Source organism: Psammomys obesus, unplaced genomic scaffold, assembly GCF_907164565.1.
Source record: "Psammomys obesus unplaced genomic scaffold, mPsaObe1.curated_primary_1811, whole genome shotgun sequence".
In the NCBI taxonomy this organism is placed as follows: domain Eukaryota; kingdom Metazoa; phylum Chordata; class Mammalia; order Rodentia; family Muridae; genus Psammomys; species Psammomys obesus.
The window spans coordinates 4128053-4147838 of record NW_026592118.1 but is presented as its reverse complement, the minus strand read 5'-3'; positions in this window follow the sequence as shown (position 1 = coordinate 4147838).

Genomic DNA, 19786 nt, shown 5'->3' with positions numbered 1-19786 from the left:
ATGAATAGATGAAGTCTTCAAAAACCTCATAAACCTACAGAATATGGCACTTAATGGTTTATTATTGTAATTATTATTTTAAGAATTTTTTGACAATGCAGCCACTGCTGATGAGATCTGATAGACTAGGATCAGATGGAAAGGGAGGAGGACATCTCTATCAGTGGACTGGGGTAGGGTGGGATTGGAAGGGGAAGAAGGAGAGAACTACAAAGTGAATAAACTGCAATTAATAAAAATTTTTAAAAATGACCATCTTAAAAAAAAAGAATTATTTGACAACAAGTCAAGTCACTCCTTGAAGCATCCAACCTCCATCAAAGAAGATGATGAGCACTGAAGGACCTCCATAGGCAGATGGCTTCAAATGTGGCAAGTTATCCACCAGGGCAAACAAAATGCCCACAATTTTACCACAGAAAGAATTCTGCTTAAAATGGGTAAGCTTAGATGCAGGCTGAGTTGACCGTGAAGACAGGGTAAGCAAGTTCTTCCAAGTTCTTGATTCACAAACTTTGCCAGAGGGCTAAAGATGCTGCTCTAACATAATTTTTGGTGACTGTCCAGGCAGTGAACTGTCTCTGCCATTTTTTATTCTTTGGAAGCTGCTAGCCTGCACTTCTTCCTACCTCAAGTAATTACTTTTATTCCTTCTCAAGTCTCTGATGAGATTGAAGACCAGATATAGCTTTGCAATTAATCTTAGTTGCTTCTGATTTAAAAAAGAAAAAAAAAAGTTTAAGGTCTAGATAGATTTTTTTTTAAGGTTGAGAGGTACAAGATGTGATAGAAAATAATTTTGTACAAAACTTGAGACTCACCAAGATTAAATAAATAATATTTTTCAAGGTTGCCAAATATCTTTAGACTAGACATTATATATGTCAATCATACTTATTGGTTCTTATGTTTGTTTCATAATTATTCTTACTGTATATAGTTTTTAAAAGGACCTTTTTAATTATACAGAAAGGGGGAGATGTTGGAGGAAGGTCCAAATGTGTTTTCAAATGCTGATTTCAGGGCCTTGATATCTGGGGATGCCTCATGTGGTTGAGGAAGAATTCTAGGCAGGCTATGTGACCTCCTCTAGAGGGCAAGGATGAGGGCACAGGGACATGCCAGCCTGGAGAGGGAGGTAGTGCTCCCACTTCTACCAATCTCAGCACAGGACTTCTGAGGTTTGGATATACCTAGACCCCACTCTTGCTCTGTGATGTCTTTCCTCTGTCACATGGCTCCCTCGACTCACAATCTTTGTTTGGTAATTTCTTGAATATTTTCTATGTGCTTTCATATGTTTTAGTCATATTCATCCCTTCTTTATTATCTAATTTTCCCCAGTTGTTTTCCTTGTCTTCTTTTTCATTAATAGCCTCCTCATTATAATTTATGTTGCTCATTGATTCATGATGCCATTCACTGCAACATGATTGACTTGATAGGGTCCACACTTTTTTAAGTGTGTCTCCCTTACCCAACCACCATAAATAAACCACAAACAACAAACTCAAAATAAACCAAAGGGAAGTAAACGAAAGGGGTGAAAGTCTAATCAGAAATTATATTATAAGCCAAAATATTTTTTGTGAAGCAAAATAATTACTAGAAGAAAGACAGACAGATAGATAGATAAATACACAAATGATAGATAGATTAGAAATATGATGGTAACAGTGATACTGAGCTTAAGAAAGTCTTGGGGGAAGATATGTGCATTAAGAGTTATACACAAAATGAAATTTATTGTAATTTGAACCCACCACTCAAAGCCTAGACTCTATCTCATCCAGAACAGTATGCACATGAGTTCACAAATACAAACTTACTCCCATCACTCTAATATTCACTAACAGGTTGCTTCTCAAGGATAGAGAGCAACTCCAGTACTGATTATGCCCATATTAGAATGAATACTATAATTTGGAGTTAATGTTTGTGATTTCTTATTAGACAGGCTTGTCTAAAGACAACAGTGACCCATATTCAGGATCTTAAAGCAATGTTTGAACGGTAACACTTTCTTCTTGAAAAAAAATACAATACAGTGCTTTTACTCTTCACTTAATGTGTGCTTTTTAGGAAAAAGTATACCAGACATCTAAAATCCATTTGTAAACCATTTATCAAAAATATCTAACATGGCCTTTTGATTTCTTTCTTATTTTTTTTCACATTTTCTTGGCACATGGATACTGCATATCACTTATTCTTCAAACTTCAATTGATTCTATTTACACCCTTTGAAAGGAAATTGCCCATCTTTGAGAGTCTCTTCCACAACAGAACATGAAAAATTCATTTTTCCAAAGAGCTTTTCCAAAGTAATTGCTGCAAAGATGTGGAGACTTGATCAGAATGAAGTGAACCTTTTAAATAAATGTTTTATTATTAACAACACAATTATAGATACACCTATTACTATTGAGTGATAATTACCCATCTCCATGACTACAATTTCTGAAATTTATGTAACTTTAATAAATGTTAATGGGCACTATAACATGGATACAGGTTTGGACATATGTCAACTAAATTGTTAATTATGGGGTCATTTTGTTTCCTGGTGGAACATTGTAGCTTTAATCACAAATGTTAAAAGAAAAACAAGTGTAATGTTACCACCAATTTATAAAAATGATTTAAAAAAATTGATTTTTATCCTGTCCTTCTTTCCCTTCCCTTTTCTTACCCTGCCCTCTTCCTTTTACTTTCTTCCTTTATCTCTTTCTGTCTCCCTCTTTCTTTGTTTATCTTTTCCTGCCTCTGTTTCTTCCTGTGTGTCATTTTGTCACTATCTCCTAACTCTATCTCAATTATTTATGTTCTGTAACTAGGGATGCCTCTCCATTCCTCCTAAAGGAAACATTTTGCCTTTTGTACAGGATATTAGACAAAAGTGTAGACACGTGGGATGTACCTATGCTTATAATAGGTTTATTTTTAGTCTTTTATATTTGAAACTACTCATAGTATTATTACTATTCAAACTATAGTGTCTATATTCTGAGCTAGCTATCAACTGTTTCGAATTTTTAAGCAATTGTGACAGTACTGGAGTATTTTTCATCATAATAATAAAGACTTGTATAATACTCAAGATGATGTTCAAAAAATTTTCCGAGTCCAGTGTGTAATCTAAAGACTTTTGGTGATGTTTCCTTGGAGGTAGTCATTTGGAAATAATGCACTCTTATAGGAAGCACTTGCATTTAATACTTCAGAAAAAAAAAAAAACTGTGAGAAAAATGCAGTGACCACATGACAAGCTTTAATAGAAAATAAGCCCTAATTCTAATTCATATTTTCACATAAAATTTCAAGCTCTTATGTGAGTTACTGATATAAAAACATGTATACAAATACACAGTTGATTTGTTTAATCAATTATTTTATGAAACTAAATTAAATATATTATCCATATGCTAGAGTTATTTTTTAGCAAAAATCGCTCAAAATTCTTACTTGCTTAAAGCTGTAGTTTATGTTATTCTCCAGAGTGCTTTGTTCATGAGTGCAATGCGTTTGTCTACCACCTCTTGATAAATGGGCTCTTAGAGTAAGTAGGTTCCTAGGGACATGCCTTTCTAGGGATATTTTGTTCTCTCTCTTTCTCTCCCTCTCTTTTTCAGTTTCCCCTCTCTCCCCCTTCTACTGTCCGTTTCCCATCAAGTGGGTCATTTTGTAATATTTGGTGTGCCCTACCATGAACCTCTACCTCACCGTATATGGTCAAGAAGCTACAGCATCGTGTAACCATGATCTGATAAGTCTTAAACCATGGATCAAATAAATCTTTACTCTCTAATTGTTTTTTTCAGATATTTAGTCACAGTGACACAATATGACAAAACAGCATTGTAAGAATTTTAGTAGATCCAAGATGGCGGTGCTGGGAGGACACTGTGTTTGAGGAGCAGGACAGCAGGGTCAGCACAGTGACCAGGAGACCGAATTCTGGGACCTAAAACACCAGTGATTGTGATTCCCAGGTGAAAGGAAATCCTACAGTGTGGAAATCAATCAGGACAGAACTCAGGTTACTCAGTTAATCCCTGGAAAAAGTCCTGGGGACTGCCGGGCACACAGCTGCCAGCCCAGATTGGGGCACATAGACTTTGGCCCAGAGCACACGCAGGCACTGTCCCAGACCGGGGTACACAGCCTCTGGCCCAAAGTGATGTGCCTAGCATTCAACTCAGAGCAGAGCCCTAAGTTACTGGCCCAGAGAGGAGCACAAAGCCTCCAGCCCAGAACTGGGGCACACTGCTGCCATCCCAGAGACCTGCTGCGCATCCAACTCACCTTCCTAGACAGAACTGTAGGCCTCAGGGCACCAGAAACTAAGTTTCCCCTTTGGAAAACAGTGTAACAAGAGCAGCAGTTCACTAAAATCAGAGCAAGAGACCCAGCAGAAAGGCAGATGTCTCCAGGACTTATACAGTTAGAGGGGAGCCCCCCTTACTAACAAAGAGCACAGTTACCACTCAGGTCTGTAAGCCTGAGGTGAGCAGTGGCAACTCCTGAGAAACATCAGTCATTCAGTGACCATGACCAAAAAGCAGAGGAGGCTTCATTCAGGAAAAAATTATCTTCCTGCCAAGGGGATTCTCCCAATCCCTGGATTCCAGGAAGCACCAGAAACTAACAGCCAACACCTAAAATAGCCCAATGGGTATAGGCCAGTGTAAAAGCTCAACCAACAAAAGACAGAGTAATATGGCATCTTCAAAACCCAGTCATCCAGGGGCAAGCAGCCCTGGACACCCCAGCATAATTGAAATTCAAGAAGATGACCTTACATCTATGCTGATGAAGAAGATAATAGAGGAAACAAATAAAATACATAAAGAATTAGAGAAAGATAAAATCAAACAGATTATGGCCATCTATAAAGAAATGGAGGAAGTTAAAGACAAACAGATTATAGCCATCTGTGAATAAATATGGGAAGATGTAGCCAAATAGTTTGTAGCCTTCAGAGAGGAAATACTTGAAAAACTGAAAGAAATAAAATAAACAGAGGAATGTTCAAACAAAGAGCTGAAGGAACTAAAAGAAAAACAGGAAAAATACAGACAGGTGAAGGAAATCAACAAAACAACTCAAGATCTGAAGACAGAATAGGAAAAATTAAAGAAAACACAAATGGAGGAAGTCATGGACAGGAAGAATTTAAGGAAGAAAACAGGAACTACAGAGGTAAGCATAACCAATAGACTATAAGAAATGGAAGAAAGAATCTCAGGTATAGAAGATACAATGGTTGAAATCAATGTATCTGTCAAAGAAAATGTTAAATCTAAAAAAATTCCTGACACAGACCATCCAAGAAATCCAAGATAATATGAAAAAACAAACCTAAGAATAATAGGAATAGAGGAAAAAGAAGATTACCTCCTCCAAGGCCCAGAAAATATCTTCAACAAAATCATAGAAGAAAATTTCCTCAACTTAAAGGATAGCTCTATAAGAATACAAGCGGCCTACAGAACACCTAATAAATTAGACCACAAAAGAAAATCCTCCTGCCATATAATAATCAAAACAGTAAGTATACAGAACAAAGAAAAAAGTACAAGAGCTGCAAGGGAAAAAGGCCAAGTAACATATAATGGCAAACCCATTAGAATCACACCTGACTTCTCAACAGAGACTATGAAAGACAGAAGGGCCTGGATGGATATCATACAAACCCTAACAGAGCACAGATGTCAGCCTAGTCTAATATACCCAACAAAATTCTCAGCCATCATAGATAGAAAAAGTAAGTTACTCAATGACAAAAACAAATTTAAACAATATCTACCCACAAATCCAGCATTACAGAAGATACTAGAGGGAAAAATACAACCCAGGAAAACTAACTACATTCCAGGAAAACACAGGAAATAATCTCACTACAGCAAAACTAAAAGTAGCCAAGCACACAAATACACTACCACATCAAAATCAAAGCATCTAACAGCTACTGGTCATTAACCTCCCTTAACAGCAATGGAGTCAACTCTCCAATAAAAAGACAAAGACTAACAGATTCGATACATAAACAAGATCCAACAATCTGCAACATACAAGAAACAAACCTAAGCAACAAAATAGACATTACCTGAGAGTAAAGTGTTGGAAGCCAGTTCTCCAAACAAAAGAGCCCAAGAAGCAAGCAGGAATAGCCATTCTAATATCTAATAAAATAGATTTTCAACAAAAACTAATCAAAAGAGATGGGGAAGGTCATTTCATACTCATCAAAGGAAAACTCCACAAAGAAGACACCACAATTCTGAACATCTACGCCCCAAATACAAGAGCACCCACATTTGTAAAAGAAACATTAAAAAACTGAAACCACACATAAATTCCCACACATTAATAGTGAGAGACTTCAACATCCCACTCTCGACAAAGAACAGGTCAACAAAACAGAAATTAAACAAAGAATGACTCTAACAGAGGGCATGAATCAAATGGACCTAACAGACATCTCCAGAACCTTTCACCCAAACAGAAAAGGATTTACCTTCTTCTCAGCACCTCATGGAACCTTCTCCAAAGTAGACCATAAATTTGGTCACAAAACAAGTCACAACAGATACAAAAAGATTGAAATAATCCCATGTATCCTACCTGACCACCATGTACTAAAGCTGGACCTCAACAACAGAAATAACAAAAAGCCTACAGCCACATGGAAACTGAACAACTTGCTACTAAATAAGAGCTGGGTCAGGGAAGAAATAAAGAAAGAAATTAAAGTCTTCCTAGAATTCAATAAAAGTGAAGGCACAACATACCCAAACTTATGGGTCACGATGAAAGCAGTGTTAAGAAGAAAGCTCACAGCACTAAGGGCCTGCAAGAAGAAATTCGAAACATCTCATTTAAACAACTTAATGGCTTACCTAAAATCCCTAGGGAAAAAAAAAAAAAAAGAAGCAGACACACTAAAGAAGAGTAGATGGCTGGAAATAATAAAACTCAGGGATGAAATAAATTTATTAGAAACAAATAAAACAATTCAAAGAATCAATAAAACCAAGAGCTGATTCCTTGAGAAAATCAACAAGATAGCCAAACTAACTATAAGGCAGAGAGACACTGCCCAAATCAACAAAGTCAGAAATGAAAAGGGGGACATAATTACAGACACTGAGGAAAGCCAAACAATCATTAGGTCTCATTTCAAAAGCCTATATGCCACAAAATTTGAAAATCTAAATGAAATGGATAATTTTCTTGATCAATTCCACTTGCCAAAGCTGAATCAAGACCAGGTAAATCATTAAATAGTCCTATATCCCCTAAGGAAATAGAAGTGGTCATCAGAAATCTCCCATCCAAAAAAAGCCCAGGGCTAGATGGTTTCAACACAGACTTCTTCTAGACCTTCAAAGAAGAGCTATCACCAATACTCTTCAAACTAATCCAAATGGAAACAGAACAAACACTATCAAAATCAATCTATGAAGTCACAGCCACATTGGTACATAAAACTTACAGAAACCCAACAAAGAAAAAAAATTTCAGTCCAATCTTTCTTATGAATAGAAGAGAAGGAAGAGAGAATCTCTGGAGCTGAAGATACACTCGCAGAAATTGATACTTCTCTCAAAGAAAAAGTAAAATCGGAAAAGTCACAAACACAAAATATCCAAGAAATCAAGGATGCCATGAAAAGACGAAATCTAAGAATAATAGGAATTGATGAAAAAGAAGACTCCAGGCTCCAACGTCCAGAAAATATTTTCAAGAAAATCATAGAAGAAAATTTTCCCAACTTAAAGAAAGAGATGTCCATAAATATACAAGAGGCTTACACAACACCAAATAGACTAGACCAGAAAAGAAAGAAATCATGTCACATCATAGTCAAAACACTAAATCTACACAACAAAGAAAAGATATTAAAAGCAGCAAGGGATAAAGGCCAAGTAACATATGCAGGTAGACCTATCAGAAGCACACTGGATGTCTCATCAGAAACTATGAAAGCCAGAAAGGCCTGAGCAGGTCTCATGCAGATTCTAAGAGACAACAGATGCCAACCCAGACTACTATAACCTGCAAAGCTTTCAATCAATGTAGATGGAAAAAAACAAAATATTCTATGACAAAACTAAATATATGCAATATTTAGACAGCAAACCAACCCTACAGAAGATCCTAGAAGGAAAACTCCAATCCAATGAAAACAAATTCACCCAAGAAAACATAGCATACAGATAATATCCCAACAAAAATGAAAAGAAAACAAGCAATGAAACACAGTAAGATCACCGACTCCAATATAAAAGGAACTAACATTCATTGGTCACTATTATCTATCAACATCAATGGACTCAATTCTCCAATAAAAAGACACAGACTAACAGAATGGTTGCGGAAACAGGATCCAATATTCTGCTGCATTCAAGAAACGTACCTCTGAAGCAAAGATAAACACTACCTCAGAGTAAAGGGCTGGAAAAATATCTTTCAAACAAAAGGACCCAAAAAACAAGCTGGGGTACCTATCCTAATATCTAATAAAATAGACTTTCAACCAAAATTAATCAAAAAAGATGAGGAGGGACACTACATTCTCATCAAAGAAAAAATCCACCAAGAGGACATCACAATTCTGAACATCTATGTCCCAAATACAAGACCGTCTACATTCATAAACGAAACATTACTAAAACTTAATCACACATCAATCCCAACACCTTGATAGTGGGAGACTTCAACACCCCACTTTCACCAAGGGACAGATCATCAAGAAAGAAGCCTAATAAGGAAATAAAGGCACTTTCAGAGGTCCTATATCAAATGGACCTAATAGATGTCTACAGAAATTTTCACCCAAACTCAAAAGAGTATAACTTCTTTTCAGCACTGCATGGAATGTTCTCCAAAATAGAAAATATAGTTGGTCACAAAGCAAGCCTCAACAGATACAAGAAGATTGAAATAATCCCCTGTATTCTATCTGACTACCATGGACTAAAGCTGGACCTCAACAACAATGGAATTAGAAAAAAGCCTATAAGCACATGGAAACTGACCAACTTGCTGCTCAATGATAGCTGGGATAAGGAAGAAATAAAGAAATTAAAGAATTCCTAGAATTCAATGAAAATGAAGGTACAACATACCCTAATTTAGGGGACACAATGAAAGCAGTGCTCAGAGGAAAATTCATAGCACTAAGTGCCTTCAAGAAGAAATTTGTGACATCTCATACAAGCAACTTAATGGCTCAACTGAAAAACTTGAGAAAAAATAAGCAAGTACACCCAAGGGGTGGAGACGGCTGGAAATAATCAAACTCAGGGCTGAAATCAACCAATTAGAAACAAACAATTCAAAGAATCAATGAAACCAAGAGCTGTTCTTTGAGAAAATCAACAAGATAGACAGACCCTTAGCCAAGCTAACTAAAAGGCAGAGAGAAACTATCCAAATCAGCAAAATCAGAAATGAAAAGGGGGACATCACTAAAGATACCAAGGAAATCCAAACAATCATTAGGTCTTACTACAAAAGCCTATAAGCCACAAATTTGAAAATCTAAAAGAAATGGACAATTTTCTTGATACATTCCATTTACCAAAATTAAGTCAAGATCATGTAGAAAGATTGAACAGCCCTATATCGCCGAAGGAAATAGAAGCAGTCATCAACAGTATCCCTTCCAAGAAAAGCCCTGGACCAGATGGATTCAGTGCAGAATTCTACTAGACCTTCAAAGATGTGCTAACTCCAATGTTCTCCAAATTATTCCACAAAATAGAAACAGAAGGAACATTACCAAACTCATTCTATGAAGCCACAGTCACCTTAATACCTAAACCACACAAAGACCCAACAAAAAAAGAGAACTTCAGACCTATCTTTCTTATGAACATTGATGCAAAGATACTCAATAAAATACTTGCAAACCGAATCCAAGAACACATAAAAGATATCATCCACCATGAGCAAGTAGGCTTCATCCCAGGTATGCAAGGGTGGTTCAGCATATGGAAATCCATCAATGTAGTCCACCACATAAACAAACTGAAGGAGAAAAACCACATGATCATCTCCTTAGATGCCGAAAAAGCATTTGAAAGAGTTTAACACCCATTCATGTTTAGTCTTGGAGAGATCAGGGATACAAGGCACATACCTAAACATAGTAAAGGCAATATACAGGAAGCCTATAGCCAACATCAAACTCAATGGAGAGAAACTTAAATCAATCCCACTGAAATCAGGGACAAGACAAGGCTGCCCACTCTCTCCATACCTCTTCAACATAGTACTTGAAGTCCTAGCCAGAACAATAAGGCAACTAAAAGAGATCAAGGGGATACAAATCAGAAAGGAAGAGGTCAAAGTGTCACTATTTGCAGATGATATGATAGTATACATGAGTGACCTCAAAAATTTCAGCCAGAGAACTCCTTCAGCTGATAAACACCTTCAGCAAAGTGACAAGGTACAAAATCAACTCAAAAAAATCAGAAGCCCACCTGTATGCCAGACAAAAGGGCTGAGAAGGAAACAACACACTTCACAATAGCCACTAATCACATAAAGTACCTTGGGGTGACACTAACCAAGCAAGTGAAAGACCTGTTTGAAAAAAACTTCAAGTCTCTGAAGATCTCCTGTGGTCATGGATTGGTAGGATTAACATTATGAAAATGGCCATCCTGCCAAAAGAAATCTACAGATTCAACGCAATTCCCATCAAAATACCAACCAATTATTTACAGACCTTAAAAAAACAATTCTAGGCTTTATAATATGGAGAAACAAAAAACCCAGAATCTCTAAAACGATTCTGTATAACAACAGATCATCTAGAGGTATCTCCATCCCCGATCTCAAGCTGAGCAATAGTAATAAAGACTGCATGGTATTGCCATAGAAACAGAATGGAGGATCAATGGAACTGAATAGAAGATACAGAAATAAACCCACACACCTATGAATACTTGATTTTTGAAAAAGCAGCCAAATCCATTCAATGGAAAAAAGACAGCATCTACAACAAATGGTGCTGGTCCAACTGGATGCCTACATGCAGAAAAATGAAAGGAGAACTATATTTATCACCCTGCACAAAAGTAAAGTCCAAGTGGATCAAAGACCCCAACATAAAACCAGATACACTAAATCGGTTAGGAAAAGTGGGGAAGACCCTAGAACTCATTGACACACGGGACAACTTCCTGAACAGAACACCAACAGCACAGGATCTAAGAGCAACAATTAATAAATGGGATCTCATGAAACTGAAAAGCTTCTGTAAAGCAAAGGACATCATCATCAAAACAAAAATGTGCACAAATTGGGAAAGAATCTTCACCAACCCTTTATCTGACAGAGGGCTAACATCCAGTATATATAAAGAACTAAAGAAGCTGAAAAGCAACAAACCAAGTACTCCAATTAAAAAATGGGGAACAGAGCTAAACAGAGAATTCTTGATAGAGGAATATCGAATGGCAGAGCAATACTTAAAGAAATGCTGAACCTCATTAGCCATTAGGGAAATGGAAATCAAAAAAGAGCCTGAGATTTCACCTTACACCCATCAAAATGGCTAAGATCAAAAACTCAAGTGACAACACATGCTGGAGAGGTTGTGGAGAAAGGGGAACCCTTCTCCATTGCTGGTGGGAATGTCAACTGGTACAACCACCTTGGAAGTCAATCTGGTGCTTTCTAAGACAATTAGGAATAGTTCTTCCTCAAGACCCAGCTATACCACTGCTAGGTTTATACCCAAATATGCTCAAGTACACAGCAAGAACATTTGCTCAAGCATGTTTGTAGCTGCTTTATTTGTAATAGCCAGAACCTAGGAACAACCCAGATGTCCATCAACGAAGGAATGGATACAGAAATTGTGGTATTTTTACACAATGGAATACTACTCAGTAATCAAAAACGAAGAATCATGAAATTTGCAGGCAAATGTTGGGATCTAGAAAAGATCGTTCTGAGTGAAGTATCCCAGAAGGGGAAAGAGAAACATAGTATATACTTGCTTATATAGAACTATAAGATACGATGAACATAATGAAATCTATAACCTAAAGAAGATAAACAAGAGAGCAGACACAGGGTAAGATGATCGATCCTGACTTAGAAAGACAAAAGGGATGTGCATTGAACATATGACAGGAGTCTACCGCAGAAGGCACCTGAAAGACTACCTAGCAGTGTTTCAAAGCTCTAAGACTAAGACTCATAACCAAACCTTCGGCAGAGTGCAGGGAATCATATGCAAGAAGGGGGAGTTAGTATGACATGGAGAGGATAGGAGCTCCCCAAGGACCAAATATATCTGGGCACAGGGGTCTTTTCTGAGACTGACACTCCGCCAAGGACCATGTATAGAAATAACTTAGAACCTTTGCTCAGATGAAGCCTGTGGTAGCTCAGCAAACAAATGGTTTCCCATAGTAACTGGAACAGGGACTATTTCTGACAGGAACTCAATGGCAGGCTCTTTGACCTCCCCATCCCCCAAGGGAGGAGCATCCCTGTGAGGCCACAAAGGAAGACTTTGTAGCCAATCATGAAGATACCTGATAAAACAGTGTCAGAGGAAAGGGGAGGAGGTCCTCCCCAATCAGTGAACTTGGAAAGTGGAAGTGAGGAGATGAGGGAGTGAACGTGGGATTGGGATGGAATGAGGGAGCAGGATTCAGCTGAGATACAGAGTTAATAAAAGATAACTAATAATAAAAAAATTAAATTAAATTAAAAAGGAGAAAAAAAGAAAAATGCAAATAGATCCATACTTAGCACCCTGCACAAAACTAAAGTCCAAGTGGATTTCAACATAAAACCAGACACATTAAATTGGTTAGAAGAAAAAATGGGGAAGAGCCTTGAACTCATTGGCACAGGAGACAACTTTCTGAACAAAATACCAACAACACAGGCTCTAAGAGCAACAATTAATAAATGGGACCTCATGAAACTGAAAAGCTTCTGCAAAGCAAAGGACACCGTCATCAAAACAAAGCGACTGCCTACAGATTGGGAAAGAATCTTCACCAACCCTTTATCTGACAGAGGGCTAACATCCAGTATATATAAAGAACTAAAGAAGCTGAAAAGCAGCAAACCAAGTAATCCAATTAAAAAATGGGGAACAGAGCTAAACAGAGAATTCTCCATAGAGGAATATCGAATGGCAGAGAAACACTTAAAGAGATGCTCAACCTCATTAGCCATTAGGGAAATGGAAATCAAAAAAGATCCTGAGATTTCACCTTACACCCATCAGAATGGCTAAGAACAAAAACTCAAGTGACAATACATGCTGGAGAGGTTGTGGAGAAAGGGGAACCCTCCTCCACTGCTGGTGGGAATGTAAACTTGTACAACCACTCTGTAAATCAATCTGGTGCTTTCTCAGGCAACTAGGAATAGCGCTTCCTCAAGATCCAGCCATACCACTCCTAGGCATATATCCAAAAGAGACTCAAGTATACAATGAAGACATTGGCTCAGCCATGTTTGTAGCAGCTTTACTTGTAATAGCCTGAAGATGGAAACAACCCAGATGCCCCTCAACAGAGGAATGGATACAAAAATTGTGGTGCATTTACACAATGGAATATTACTCAGCAATAAAAAACAAGGAAATTATGAAATTTGCAAGTAAATGGTGGGAACTGGAAAAGATCATCCTGAGTAAGGTGTCCCAGAAGCAGAAATACACACATTGTGTATAATCACTCATAAGTGCATATTAGGCATATAATATAGGATAAATCTAATAAAAATCTGTACACCTAAAGAAAGTAATCAAGAAGGAAGACTCTGGCTAAAATGCTCAATCCCCATCCAGAATGCAAAGTATGGACATCAGAAGAAGGAGAAAACAGGGAAATAGTCAGTAGCCTCTCACAGAGGGCCTCTGAAAAGCTCTACCCTCCGGTGTATCAAAGCAGATGCTGAGACTTATGGCCAAACTTTGGGCAGAGTGCAGGGAAGCTCATGAAAGAATTGGGAAATAGTAAGACCTGGAGAGGGTAGGATCTTCACAAGGAGAGCAACAGAACCAAAACATGTGGGCACAGGGGTCTTTTCTGAGACTGATACTCTAACCAAGAACCATGTAAGGAGATAACCTAGAATCCATGCACAGATGTAGCCCATGGCAGTTCAGGGTGCAAGTGGGTTCCACAGTAATGGAAACTCGGACATGAATTGATTTTCCTGCTCTTTGATCACCTCCCCCTAAGTGGGGAGCAGCCTTACCAGGCCACAGAGGAAGACAATGCAGCCACTCCTTATGATACTTAATAGACTAGGATCAGAAGGAAGGAAAGGAAAACCTCCCCTATCAGTGGACTTGGGGAGGGACATTTGTGGAGAATGGGGAGGGAGGGATGGGAGGGGAGATGGGAAGTAGGTACAGGTGGATACAAAGTGAATAAAGTATAATTAATAAAAATTTAAAAGAAAATAATTTTAGCAAACTTCCCTGGATTACCTATATGAAAATTAAAGCCCAAAGTCCAGAAGTTCTGAGCTTCTCTATTCCAAATAGCACACTGTATACTATGGGGCAAAGGATTCAGGAATTAATTCATCTCCAGTTCTGTTTATATACCAAATGGTCAGCCATGAAAGCATATGCATACGAGTCGCATTATGAGGACAGGACATTTTATATTCATGTATTTAGATATGTGTGTATAACAATTTATGAAAAAGATTCCTTGAACATAAAAGATACTAAGAAAGGAACATTTAGAAGAAGAAAAAAGGATAAATGTAATAATAATAATAATGAAAAACTTAATGATAATTTTGAAAAGTTTTTTTTATCTTATATGTATGGATGTTTTTCCTGCATGTTTGTATACCATGTGCGTACAATGTCACAGCAAGCATTGTATACCCTGGACTTGGAATTGATTTCACGTATTTTGGAATAGCACCCATGCCCTTATCCACTAAGCTTTTAGGTACAAATATGACTGTCATATTCATACCTCAAGATCTGTCTTTCTCAAGTAACTTATTAAAACTGTACAGACTTTCTATGCATGCTCCAGATCCAAATAATCACATGGAGACATTTATTTATAGTAGCTTTAGGCCTTAGATTACTCTTGTTTCCACCTAGCTCTTGTGACCTATGTTAACCCATTAATTTATTTATATAAATCTATTGACACATAGTTGTATTATATATGTTCTGCCATGTGTTACCTCTCCTCAGTTTCAGGCATCTGACTTCCTCCATGACTGATGGGCTAAACTCCCAAGCATCTAATTCCTTCCCCAGAGTTACCATCTCTCAAGAAATCCTGCCTATACTTTATTGCCTTTGCTATTGCCTCTTCAGCTCTCAATTCAACCAATGAGAAGGTGATTGAAAGCAAAGTTTAGAAAACACTGAGGCGGGAGATGCTTTGACCTGTACTCAACTCTCTGGCTAGAGAAAACAGCATTTGAATAATACAAGCACAGTCTACACAGTGCAAAAAGATTATCCCAACAAAGAGATTATCCCAATCCATTTTTAGAAGCCTGGATTTTTAGCGTATTATATTTATTCTTTACTAAAAATGTCTTCAATACCTTCTTATTTATTCTGGTTGAGAGAATGAGAAATCTATAAGGCCAGAAACTCACCAGCTATGCTTTCAGAGAACTGCAAAAATGTCACATTTAAGTGTTGCAGCGCAGTAAAGAAAGGTGGTTCTGTTTTCACCAGGTACACAAGATATGTTTCTTTGACACATGATATTCGTCCCATTACAGCAATTTTCTCATCTTTTCCTTCTTGCATTTGTGAATTTGTTCTCAGTGATAGATAGTCCTATAAATTATTAAGGTCATTTTTGAGAAACAGAAGTGCTATTAATATATTTTGAGAAATAAGCATAAGCTAGGCAGGTCCTTAGGGAAGCCAGTAGGCATTGTTGACCTCATCATGTAGGACAGAATATTCCTCTTGGCAATAATACTACCCACTGGGCAATGGTGTGACACAGCCAGGGAGGCTCCTCAGCACTCAGTGCTCAGTGCTCAGGGTGATCTTGCACCCAGATTGAGGATAATTTTCAGGTTTTAATATCTGGCTTATAATAAACTCTCATTCATACTACTAAATTTTATTTCTCTTTATGTGTGATTTGGCTGTAACTTCAAGGATGACATGTCACATTGTTGACAGAGCTTCTTTCAAGCAAGGCTGGAGGGGAAACAGAAATTATCCTCTCTCTATTTACATAGGGCATTGCCTTGGCAAGAAATATATTTCTTAGTGTTTTTAGTGCTGACCTGTGTTTTCCTGCAGTGACATGCCGAGATGCAAATCAACAGTATCCCAGAATATTTCTTCCTTGGAAAAACGTTTATTCTAGATACAGTCTGTTAAAATGAAGTTAATTGAAATATGCTAGTATATCTAATAAAAGTTTTATCTTATATGGAGTGTAGAATTTGGGTAAAAAATCCAGAGGATTGAAGTCATCAATGAGGCAGAATGACCACGTGAAGATCACGCCCCAACAGAGAAGCTCCTATGACTGTCAAAACTGGAAGAGGAAGAAAGAGTAGCCCTAGGAAACTCTGGTGTGCATAAGGTCCACCAACACCTTTATATTTATTTATTTATTTTTTAAAATATTATTCACTTTACATCCCAGTCATAGCCCCATCACCCACCCTCCCTCCCTCTTACTCCCTTATCCCCCTCCCCAAGTCCTCAGAAATAGGGTGCCCTCCTCCCCTACCAGCTGACCTCAGCCTATCAAGTCTCATCAGGACTGGCTGCATCCTCTTTCTCTGTACCCTGGCAAGGCTGCCCTGCCAAAGGAAAGTGATCCAGGAGCAAGCAACAGAGTCCATGTCAGAGACAGGCCCTGTTCCCCTTACTAGAGAACCCACTTGGATACTGAGCTATCAGCTACATCTGAGCAGAGGACCTACCAATGTCTTAATGTCAGACTTCTACTCTGAAAAACAGAAACAAAGTTTTATGGCTCTAGGTCTGTGCCTAGTTGCTAGGCTAACATTCCAAAAGGAACATAAGACACAGACACCATTATGTAGACTCTCTGTTTTGTGCAACATTGCCATCAACATCACCTCAAACTGCAGGAAGATTATTCTGGCCTAGAGGAATTCTTCAAAATAGTTATTATTTACATGATGACAAGGACAAGCCCAGAGAGCTGAACTTAATTCTCAGAGACAAAACCAACTCCTGTTTCAAATCTGCAGTGTCTCTACTGCTCTGTAATCGTTTTGAGATATTTCAAGCCATAAATGATTTGTAATCTCTTTTGTGTTTTCTCTGAAGCAACAGCCTTGCAGATGGAAAATAGTTAAACAATTCGCATGACTGGATAACAGTTCCTCAGGTCTTGTTTATGTCTGCTTGAATAAATAAAATCCAGCTAGTGTGGTGGCTTTCACTGGTACTCTTAGCATCTGTGAAGCTAATCCTAGCACTAGAGAAGCTGAGGCAAGTAGATTAGCCTCTGTGCGTGCAAGCTTACTTTGGGCTGCTTAGTGACACCACATCTTCCAATGCAAAATTAAAAGTAACCATTTCGATGGCAGCACCAAGAGGACTCTCATTCTGACCAGCACCTCAGCAGGATCGGCACAGTGACCAGCAATCAGAACTCTCGACCATGAAACACAGGCAATTGTGTTTCCCAGGTGAGAGGATACCCCATGGTGGGGGATTCAATCAGCTTTTAACTCACCCGGTTAAACCACAGAAGAGATCACAGTTGTGCCAGACGCTTGGTCGCCAGCCTGAGCCCAGAGCCACAGACCAGCGAGCTCTGCTCACGGTCCCAGACCATGCGCACCACACTATCAGAGACTGGAATTTTCAGTCAAGAGATAACCCCACGGTGTAGGAAACAATTGGGACCGACCTTAGGTCACCCAGACATCCCCTGGAAAAGACTTGGGTTCCACAGGTGCCCCAGGAACCAGCCCAGAGCCAGCCCAGAGCCAGAGCCAGGAACCCAGGCTCAGCACAGAGCCCTGCCTGTGCGCCTGATTCGCGGCCTCAGATAGAACTGTGGGCCCCAGGGCACCAGAGACTAAGTCTTACTGTCGGTGCAAACCCACAGGGAGGGAAACAGGGAAACGGCTGGTCTAATCTCAGAGCACTCAGCCGACACCCCCACCCCGAAAAGGTCTCAGGAAAATTAGCCAGGTCAGGCAGACGCCCAGGCTCCCAAAGGCCAGAAAGGCAGACCACACAGGCAGTTTCTGCGCGCCAGCTAGCTGGTGGAGACTGAACGGTGCGCCCCAGAGCAAAAAAGAGACTGGGAGTCCCTGTCTCCTGAGAATCCACAAGGAAGGAAGGAAACTGTACTGACTTAAATCACCCAATCCTTCCCTGGAAAAAGTCTCGCAGACAGGTGGGGCTGAGCCGCCATCACTCAGCTGTGCTCAAGACACAGGCGCAAACAGTTGCTGCGCACCAGATGTCCAACTGTGTCAGAGCAGCTGATCATTAAATTTACAGCAAGAAACCCAGAAACAGGGCAGCTGTCTTCAGGACTTCCCTGGGTGAGAGGAGAACCCTCTTGACTAACAAAGACCACAGTTACCACTCAGGTTTTTATCCCTGAGGTGAGCAGCAGCAACTCCTGAAAAAACGCCAGCCATCCAGGGACTATACCCAAAAAGCTGAGAAGACTTCCTTGAAGAAAAACCAGCCTTCTGCCAAGGGGATTCTCTCCACCATAGGATCCCCAGAAACCACCAGAAACTAACCCCAAACACCTAAGATAGCCCAACGGGTAGAGGCAAGTGTAAAAGCTCAAGTAACAAAAGACAGAGCAATATGGCATCTCCAGAACCCAGTTACCCAGGGGCAAGTAGCCCTGGACACCCCAGCATAACTGAAATTCAAGAAGATGACCTAACAACTATGGTCATGAAGATGATAACAGAGGAAACAAATAAGATAAGAAAGACATAGAGGAAGATAAACTGAAACAGAATATTGCCATCTGTAAAGAAATAGAGGAAGTTGCAGTCAAACAATTTGTGGCCTTTAGAAAGGAAATGCTTAAAGCACTGAATGAAATAAAAGAAACAGAGGTTGGTTCAAACAAAAAGCTGAAAGAAGTGATGGAAAAACAGGAAAATACAGTCAGACAGGTGAATGAAATCAACAAAATGGCTCAAGATCTGATGATAGAATTGGAAAAATTAAAGAAAACACAAATGGAGGAAATTGCAGAGAGAAAGAACTAAGGGAAGAAAACAAGAACTAGAGATGTTAGCTTAAACAATAGACTACAAGAGATGGAAGAAAGAATCTCAGGTGTGGAAGATACAATGGAAGAAATCAATGTATCTGTCAAAGTAAATGTTAAATCCAAAAAATTCTTGACACAGACCGTCCAAGAAATCCAAAACAATATGAAAAGACAAAACCTAAAAAAAATAGGTATAGAGGAAAAAAAGACTCCCTTCTCCAAGGCCCAGAAAATATTTTCAAAAAATCATTGAAGAAAATTTCCCCAAGTTAAAGGAGAGGCCAATAGGAATACATGAGGCCTACAGAAGACACAACAAATTTGAACAGAAAAGAAAATCCTGCCACATAATAATCAAAACAGTAACTATACAGAACAAAGAAAAAATACTAAAAGCTGCAAGGGAAAAAGGCCAAGTGACATACAATGACAAACACATCAGAATCACACCTGACTTTTCAACAAAGATTATGAAAGCCAGAAGGGCCTGGACAGATATCATGCAGGCCTAAGAGAACACAGATGTCAGCCCAGGCCAC